General features: G+C 41.8%; 1 long non-coding RNA gene across 5 annotated transcripts; it reads right to left on the reverse strand.

Annotated features, from left to right (window-relative positions):
- Positions 1–588: 588 nt before the first annotated feature.
- LOC120822152 (uncharacterized) lies at positions 589–3,930 on the reverse strand. Of its 5 annotated transcripts, none has more exons than XR_005712641.2 (4): positions 3,795–3,930; positions 1,780–1,863; positions 1,558–1,629; positions 589–797 (listed from the first exon to the last, which is right to left on the reverse strand). It is a non-coding gene; the product is annotated as an uncharacterized LOC120822152 (long non-coding RNA). The 5 variants fall into 5 exon arrangements; XR_013468441.1 differs by having other exon boundaries at positions 3,746–3,798; XR_005712640.2 differs by lacking the exon at positions 3,795–3,930 and adding an exon at positions 3,117–3,432.
- Between the last annotated feature and the right edge of the window lie 6,333 nt (positions 3,931–10,263).

Raw genomic sequence — 10,263 nt, forward strand, 5'->3', positions numbered from 1 at the left:
TTATGGGGCGACGGTAGCGCATTGAGTACAGAGGGTGCGCCGGGAACCACAAGGTTGCCACTGTCCAAAATGCTGAAACACCTTATCCAAGACGCTGAAAAGCTAATGTCATTGTGCTTTATTCAGCCCCTTGCACTGAATTGTTCTCCTGGGCCCTGGGGCAAAGAAACACATGCATGATAAAGAGCTATTTACAAATAAATTGTTTAAAAGTAAAATGTGTACCCCACTTTGCTGTCTACTGGTTATCACTATTTTAGTGAGACAAAAGATGAAATACTATTTTTTGTTTAACTGATCACTACGACAATTCCTTCATTGTTGAAGGTGAAAAATAGGTTGCCCTCTCTAGTCAAAACACACACCTGGTTGTAATCAGGAAACTTCTAAATATAGTTATTGTTGCATCATAATCATGACAAATCATTTTAACTATTTATCAACATGAAGACAGTGTTTCATTATAATCAGCATTTGATACATAGACAGTGCAATCATTATCATGTACTCACTGGGATAGGATGTGATGAAGCTAAAGTTGAAATCAGTGTAATGGCTTCATAACTCATTCATGACATGTAGACATTAGTGAATTAGATGTATTTATTACAACAGGGACATCAAATGTTGAATACAGAGTAGCGTAGTTCCTGTTCACAAGCTTTAGCGTGTCCTTCTGCTCACGGCGTTTATAGAGCAGGAAGTGGAAAGCTGCGGTCCAAGACGAACCGTCTCCTTCTTGTCTACAAAGGTCCAGTTGGTGAGGACAGCAGGGGTGGAGACGGACAACGTGGTTTCTATGAAGACAGAGTACAATAAGTTATTCTGACCTACAGAATCCTACACTTGTATGGGTGAATACAATTTAAGATAAATGCTCGTAACCTACTGTATAAATTAAGAGTTACTTCTAGTTAATGCTGAATTGTTGTTGTTGGAAAACCCTTTTTACTTTACTTAGACAACAGAGTCTAACGCGTCTCTCTCACACCGACACGTTGTGTTCAGGGTCTGCTGATAGTCAAGATGTTTGTATGTTAATGTCCAGACAATCTAGAGTGAACTTGTGGGGTAAATGTGTGTCCTAAGGTGAAGAGCATGATGACGTATATATCTGAGGGTGATTACCATCGCTCGGTGTTTCCAGCTACCTTTTTCAGTACCAGGGAAGAAGACATTAGCGTAGCATCAACGCAATCACTTGTTTGTGTCTCAGTTCTGTCTCCTTCTCGCAGGTATTATTCAATAACTGTGCTCTTTAATGATTTACAATTATTTTTACTGATAGTAGGATGAAGCAAGAAGGTAACTTTACATTTACACTTTACTGCAGCTTTACACTCGAATGCCTCCTACATTTAGCCAGAAAAGAATGCACTGATTTCTAATTGACGAAAAGGAAACCACTTTAAAGACTTCACAACAGCTGAACACTGTTTGTGAATATTCTTGCCGGTATAGATTACACAGTTTACAGCAAATCAGCTGGATTGTAAGTGATTGAGTATCTTAATGTGGTAGAAACAAACAATTAAAAGAGATTAAATGTTTACTCACAGCTCTGCACTTGATACTTTGAAGGAAAGATGGTCGACATGGGCCTCCACAGCTCCTCATCTTCATCCTTCACTGTGATGTAAACATACAACAATGAAAATGTCATTAAAGGAACATCTGAAGTGCAAACATGATGCAGTGCATCTTCTGTGTGTATGGAGGAGCCAGAGGGAGGAGGCTGCTTCTTCTGGAGATACATGTGGAGTGTGTGCATCTTCGTACCTGGAGCACAGCTCTTCTTAAGGGTGAAGGGTGCAGAGCCGTCGTCCCTGCTGTTCCAGATCTCTCGCCCCGAGCACCATTTACCTGTCATGACGAAGAGCGCGACATTGGTAATAAGTGTATCGAAGTGTAAAGTGTCTTCTCAGGAAAAGCCTCTTCCGTTCACCTTCTGACAATAGCACTATGTAATAAACAACTTGACCTTATTCGTCTGTCTGTTCTCTCATTCTCACACTGATGAAGGAAGTGTGCAGCTATTGTACTACAGTAAAAAAAACACACCACAACCTGCTGTAAACACTGTATTGATAAGTAGAAATTATTCATTCATATAACGTGCTTGCTACTTACTTAATCAAAGTCTATAAATCAGATATTATCCTAATCATTGAGTCATTAATGTGTTTACATTAGACTGACTTTAAACAGTTTAATCTATAATCAGATCCTCATATTAGTTAACACAGGTGCACACAACTAACAGGTGACGTGACACATAAAGTCATTTATAGGACGTGGCTCTTGTACTAAAGTACAGTATTCATGGCTAATGATCAGGCTGCATCAATGTTAACCATTAGCAGTCACTTTGTAATATTTATAATATATATAAAATAGTCATGATATGTAGCTGTGGAAACATAAAATTGTCACTGGCGTATTTTCTTTTTCTTTCATTTTATTTGGACATGATGGGGAGTACAATGTAACATAGGACTTATTTTTAAATATAACAACTACGAGTAAATAATACAATTTTCCATTCCGATGATTTAAAATGAAGTAATTGTCCTTATTTTCAAAGAATCCTCAGTATCCAACCAGTCTATTTGTAAAGTAAATTTTTAAAAATGGAGCAGATTTTTGTATACAGACATTTAATATACATTCTAATGCTCTGCAAGAGTTTTGTTCTCTCGGTTAAAGTATGGAAAAACAAACAACAGTATTTTGCTGAAGGTTATAAGGTCCCTTAATCACGTGTTTTTGATTAAGTGAAGGAACGATCAGACATGAAGACCTGGCAGCCCTCAAGCTGGGCCCATCGATTAGCCGATTAAAAATTTAAAAAATAAGTAGTAGGCATCGATTACATTCATTTCGTTAAAAAATACATAAGCAAATTAACCGACAGTAATATCCTTAACTCATATGATTTAAATGTTTTAACATATCCGGTGTAGGAAACATCAAAGTGTCCGCTGTCTGTAACAACCTTCCCAGCAGGTGGCGGACTATGATTTGCATTCCTCTGCAGTCATCAGTGGAAAAATCCAAAAAGTTTAATTCTGCTTGGACGTATTCATCTGCTTTCACTGCAAACGATGCTGGCTTACCTGTATCCTTTAGAGCGACAAATTGGCAATCAGCAAAAAAAAAAAAATATATATATATATATATATATAAAAATGTAAATATAGCTTTAACTTAGCTGAAAAAGTATCGCGCTGGAGAGGAGCTGGAGAGGAGCAGAAAAGAGGGATTTCTCCACTGCTTCAACAAACTGCGCAATGAAAATATACTTTCAATCTACTGTAACGACTCTCAATGCGGAAAGCGACGAGACGCCAACTTGCTTTTACACTTTTATTTGCTGACAGTCTGCTGACAATAATGCTGCTAAACGATCACTCGCATGTCTCACAAAGTGTGACGCACACATCTATCACGATCACATCGGACCGTCCCACCTCCCGCTCTCTGCCAACCACAGCGGGAGCCAGGATGATTGACAGGATGAACCGTGAGTGCTTCACTGACCTCCTCAACTCAGTAAATACGATAACAAATACTCTGATCTTGAGCAGTTCATAACAGATTCACATACTATTGGAGCTACGTCACAACACTTTCACGAAGTAGATCAAGTCTAAACTAAAAGGGTTGCCACCCGTCCCTTAAAATACGGAATCGTCCGGTATTTGAGAAAATAGCGCGTCCCGTTTTGAACCAATACGTATTTTACCGTATTTCCGAGATGTAGTCAATGCAGCATCCTATGCAAATAATCCCACCTGAATTCTGTGAAGTCTCGTTTTATTCTGCTCCTGATTGGGTAATACTCGCTGCCATCGTTGGTTTGATTGTCCGTGAACCGGAAACAAGCCTATCAGAGTCAGAGGAGGGTGGGTCTCTTGGCGAGTGTCGATTTGAAAGAATGGCGGAGGTAGCTCCAGACATAGATATATACATAAAGACTAGACGTCCGCACACAGTAGCCATCTTGGTACGGTCAGCTCGCTCACCCATAACATTGTGTTGTTAGTAGTACATGTACTTTAAAAAATAATAACTTTGTCAACCGATTTTTAAACGGTTTGGTTTGTTATATACGTCAGAGATGTAGTTATGACAATGCATACGTGAATAATGTTTTGTTTAATATAATGTTCATAGGAAAACCCCATGGTTCTAATTATAATTAATAAATAAGTATGCAGTGTCATAAATACATCTCCGTACAGGGTGGGGATTTTAACATATATATGTTGTATATGTATATTTGTAAAGGGAAATCTTAACCTCTTAACCTATTTTAAAACATTATTCTATATTTTAGAACATAACAGAATTATTCATAGTATGTATGCAGTGTCAGAACTATATCTCTGACGTTTATAACAAACCAAACGGTTTAAAAATCAGTTGGAAATTGTGGTTATTTAAAAAGTACATGTATCACTACCAACACAATGTTATGGGTGAGCAAGATGGCCGCCATGTGCGGACTTTCAACTGTGTTGGCCGGCAACGCGGACAAGACATCTAGTCTTTATATATTATATATAGCTATGCCCCCTGAAATTACGAACATGGACAGAGGCAACCAGCTCTGAGCATTGCAAGACCTCAAAAACTACATGGATGAAGATGAGGACGACGCAGACGCACCGATAAATGTCTTTGTCCTTGAATTTCAGTACAGAAGTGACTACGAAATGTTTGTGGGAGAGTTTATTGACAAGGGCTACAAAGTCAATGCCTGGTTCAAAGAGTGGGACTAGTTAATTTTTTTAATTTATTTTCATGTTGTTTTTACATATTTATATTATTTCTTGTTGTTCTTTCTGACAGTCTCTGCGTCTCATTTAATTCTTCTAATGGTCCCACTTATGACAACTTCAGCTCTATTGATTAGGCAAATATTTATGCTTTCATGTGTAACTGAATTTCTGTTCCAATGGCACTTTTCAGTGAAAACATAAAAGAAAAAAATAACCTTAAAAAGAGTATTTTTTGAATAAACTCTGACATCTAGAGGTATTATTGTGGCAGCGTGCATATCCTCAGGCAATAGGAAAAATAAGTGCTAGAATAACAAAACAACATGCTCAACATGCTCAGCAAACCCAATAAATTGAAAAACAAAACCCCACTCAAGTCAATAAAAAACAAGAAACAGCTCGGCAGCCTCTCGGATCGAGTGGCGCTTTGAGGACGCCTAACAGGTTGCCAATGAATTGCCAGAGTGGCCACTGATGTGCCACTGTTGCCACTGATGTGCAACTGTTGCCACTGAATTGCCAATGAATTGCCAGAGTGGCAATTGATGTGCCACTGTGGCCGTTGAATTACCAGAGTGGCCACTGAGTTTCCAAAGCCCCCCCCCCCCCCCCCGATCCCCCCCGCGGAACACCACCTGCCCGCGGAACACCCACGATGCGGAAAGCCTGGCTCCGCCCACTCGGCGTGGCATTGTGACGCCAGCCCCTTACTTGCCACTCACTTGCCTTTGTTTGTCGCTCACTTGCCGCGAGTTGTGCCACTGAGTGCCACTGAGTGCAAACTAATCCAAAACTAATCACGAAACTCAGTCACCTGGGTATCAACACTTCCCTCTGTAACTGGATACTGGATACTGGACTTCCTATCCAACAGACCCCAGTCTGTTAGGGTAGAGAACCACACCTCCTCATCCCTCATCCTGAACACCGGCGTGCCACAGGGCTGTGTGCTAAGTCCTTTCCTCTACTCCCTCTTCACCTATGACTGCACACCTGTACACGGTTTTAATACCATTGTCAAGTTTGCAGACGACACAACGGTGATTGGCCTCATCAGTGACAACGATGAGTCGGCCTACAGAGAGGAGGTCCAGCACCTGGCGGTATGGTGCGCCGACAACAACCTGGCCCTCAACACCAAGAAGACCAAAGAGCTAATTGTGGACTTCCGGAAGAAAACTGGCACACACATCCCCATCCATATCAACGGGACGGAGGTTGAGCGTGTCGCCAGCTTTTGCACTGTCACTCAATCCCTCTCCTCCTACTCATAAAACACCTTGACTACATATTCACCAGACACTGCTTTACCTATAACCTCACTTTAACTCCACTTCACGTCTCTGACCACTTATTCATCTCCTACTCTTCCGCTCTCTCTAACTCTAATGACCTCTCTCTCTAATGACCCCAGGCCATCAATTAACTCTGTAACGGTTCGTCGCAACATTCACTCCCTCTCTAAATCCTCTTTCGCCTCCTCTGTTCTATCAGCTCTCCCAACCTGACGACCTGCCTGTGATTCAATCTCTCCTCACCTCTTTTTCTTCTTCTATCTCTGCTGCCAGAAGCTCTTTCTACCAATAAAGAATTTAGTCTTCATTTTTTACTCCCCCAAAAAACTTTTTTTATCTTCTCCAACCTCCTTAAACCCCCCAGTCCTCCTCCTCCCTTCTCCCTTCTTCCGGTAGACTTTGTCAACTATTTGACCAAAAAAAATAGCTGACATACTCTTCGCAAACCCATCTCCTATCAGTTGTTTCAGTTGTTCCCTGTTCTTGGGTCCGCCCTCCAGGCTAAGTTTTCGGGGCCTTATGAGGTAGAGTCCCAGTTAGTGACACTGACTATGCTATTGGTACGCCAGACAGACGTCGTGAGACTCGCGTGTGTCACATTAATATGTTGAAGCCGTATGTCTCCCGGGAGACTGAGTGTCCTCTGCTTGCGGTTTCTGCAACTATGCTATGGTCTCCTCCTGTTCTACAGAGGAGGACGGCCTGAGTTTTCGTGACGTCTCTGTTTCTTGTCCTCGTCTTCAGAACTCTGAAATGTTTAAGGATTTGCCTAATATTCTTGCCCACTTGTCGGATTCTCGCGCTAAGGATGTCCAGGGGTTGAGAGAGTTCTTTCCTGAGTTGTTTTCAGATGTTCCATCGCAGACTAATGTCCTTACTCACAACATTGATGTGGGTGACCATCAGTCCATCAAGCAGCATGCTTATCGGCTTAATCCGTCAAAAAGAGCTGCTATGAGTTCGGACGTGCAGTACTTGGTGGATCACGGGTTAGCTGAACCGAGTTCCAGTGCCTGGAGCTCCCCTTGTATCTTAGTTCCAAAGCCTGATGGAACATTTCGTTTCTGTACTGATTACCGTAAGGTCAGTGCTGTGACCAAGCCTGACTCGTTTCCACACGCATGGAGGACTGCGTGGACCGAGTGGGCTCAGCCCGTTTTGGCACCAAGCTTGACTTGCTAAAGGGATATTGGCAAGTCCCCTTGACCCACCGTGCTGCTGAAATTTCTGCATTTGTCACCCCTGACTGCTTCATGCAGTACTCAGTCATGGCTTTTGGACTTTGCAACGCTCCAGCCAGTTTCCAGCCTGATGAGTAAGGTTTTAGTTGGCCTGCAGAACTGTGAGGTGAATCTAGACAACATAGTCCTAAATCATCCTCTTGGACTAGTCACCTCGAGCTCATCCACATTGTTTTCCATCAGCTCTATGATGCCTCAATGACCTTGAACTTGGCCAAGTGTGCGTGTGGGTCGTGGTGGCGCAGGGGGTATGTAATCAACATGGTCTGTTGATTGTGAGACTGCATTTCAAAACGCCAAGGCGTTGCTCTGCAGTGCGGTGCTCGCTGCTCCAAATTTTGACCTGCCGTTTAAACTGGAGGTTGATGCCAGCGCATGACTATTGTTGGTGGCCTGTATCTTTCTTTCCGTGTTTTGCAGGCAGCCCAGCAGACAACTTAATTGAGGATCCATCTGGATTGGGTGCACCATCAGAGCCGGTCCCTTTAAAACACATCATCCAGGGGGGGATCGGGGGAGGGAAAGAAGCATGTGGCTGGTTTGGCTGCCACCATGTTCAAGAACAATAAATTCTTTACTATTGGCTGCTACGTTCTTTATTTTCCATCGCATTTGTTTCTGTTATGTTGCCGGACCCTACCAAGGAACATAACACTAATAGAGCCGCCTCTCTCTCCTCTGTCCTGATCCTTCTGGACCTTTCTGCTGCTTTTGAAACAGTAAAGCACGAGATCCTTAGCTCGGTGTCTCAGGCTCTGTCTCTCTTCCTTCTCTCATCCTACCTTGATGGCCGCATCTGGAGTTCCTTAGGGTTATATATATATTCTATTAAACTGTTAAAATTGTTTAAATGTGTTTAGATGTATTATTTATAATTTGCTGAGACTGTCGAGTCCAAATGTGAGACAAAAAAGTGGAAATTCAATCTTAGCTTCCCGTTATTTCATTTTTTCTGAATTGAAGCACTTTATTTGAACATGCAGAAATTTTTACATTTTATTTTTTTTAAATAAAGCCCTACTTTTATTTAGTTAATTGAAAGAACATTATTTATATTTGCAGTCCCACATATATGTTCAGTTCTTTGTTACGTGACAATAAATATTTTCAAAAGAGTTTTATAATCGTACTGAATTCATTTGATTTGTTAGTCGTGTATTGATTAAATGCAAATGAATATACAATTCTATTCCTCTTTAATCACTAAGTAGTCACATTATAGTCTTCCGGACTTTTGCTTTTAGAAATGTTCTCTAACTGGACCTCATCACATTTTAGTTGAATATCCCTGCTCTACAACATCAGGAGAATACGTCCCCTTCTCACTCAAGGCGGTGCAGGTACTGATTCAGGCTCTTGTCATCTCCCGCCTTGATTATTGTAACTCTCTCCTGGCAGGTCTCCCTGCCACCGCCATTCGACATTACATTACTTCTGCAGCTCATCCAGAATGCAGCAGCTCGACTGGTCTTTAACCTTCCGGAATTCTCCCACACTACTCCACTCCTCCGCTCTCTTCACTGCTGCTCGCATCCACTTGAAAACATTGGTGCTCACGTACCATGCTGTGAATCAGTGTTAATTTTGGCAGGTATTTTTGATTTAGTCTTAGTCTTAGTCTTTAGATGAAAATACATATTAGTTTTAGTCACATTTAGTCATTTTAATCTTTCTTAGTTTTAGTCTAGTTTTCGTCGACGAAAATGTAATTAGTTTTAGTCACATTTAATCTACAACTTGTCTACAACTGCATAATAGTCTAGCTTGCAGTACTTGGTTGTCCATTAGATGTCCTTCTTAGGACAGGTCTATATCAGGGGTCGGCAAACTTTTTGACTCGCGGGTCACAGTGGGTTGTAATATTTGACGGAGGAGCCGGGCCAAGAAGTGTTTGTGTGAGCTAATATAAATGACATGTGAAAAATCATTACGTGAAAGGATTTGGATTTTAGCAAATAGAAAAGCATTTATTTGCAAGGCAATTTAACAAATTGGCAAAGATGTAACAACTTCATGAGGACCAGGGATCTAAACGCAACTTTGTCGTCTTTGTCTGTTTACTTGCAATGCTTTTGACATGGCCACCGAAAACTCCATGGTCCTTTATTGTTTCCACTGTGAAATTGCTCGTCCCAACAAAAGACACCTTAACGTCCTACAATCGGTGCAATACATTATTTTACACGTGTGTTCACGCGTCTATGTTGCTTAGTAACGAACGAACGAGACGGTTTAACACCGTCTTCTCACGATGTGGCGGGTGAACTATAGTTGAAATGCGTGAGGCTTCAGAACCTGCAATGACTTTATTACGTTAGACGTGTTTGGAGAAGCCTGTAACGGACCGTCTCCTCCAGCCGAGGAAACGCTGCCTGCCGTCGCCAGAGAACAGAGCAGAAAGGTCCGCATGGATCTCTGCTGGCCGACAGCCTGTTAAACGGGTCTTCATGTTTCTCTGAAGCACCGAGACAGCTGAGCTAAACTAACAAAGCGCACATTCAAACTCGCCGAAGCGTAAAATAGTCGTCGCGGTCCGTAGTCGGTGCACAAGAACCACCGCTGCACCGATGCGAGCGAACGTCTGGGTTCGTGGATGACGTCATCATGACACGTTATTATCCGCCGTACGGGGCCGTACGGGGCCTGTCTGTTTTCTGTTAGCTGCGTGCGAATTTATGGGGAAAAAAGTATTGTGACTTTGTCAACACTTACAGTCTCGTCTCGTCTCGTTAACGAAAGTTAGAATAGATTTAGTCATAGTTTTTGTTTTTTAAGATCGTTTTCGTCACGTCTTAGTCTCGTTTTAGTCACGGAAAAAGGGTCGTTAACGAACGAATTTTGTTATGCGATGGGAAATGTAGGCATTAGTCTTAAATGTCCATCCTTATAAACACAAATTTGTTAGTTTTGACGAGAGAAATGCCAAATTATTACAAGAGACAA

The sequence above is a fragment of the Gasterosteus aculeatus genome, chromosome 7, assembly GCF_964276395.1.
Source record: "Gasterosteus aculeatus chromosome 7, fGasAcu3.hap1.1, whole genome shotgun sequence".
Taxonomy (NCBI): domain Eukaryota; kingdom Metazoa; phylum Chordata; class Actinopteri; order Perciformes; family Gasterosteidae; genus Gasterosteus; species Gasterosteus aculeatus.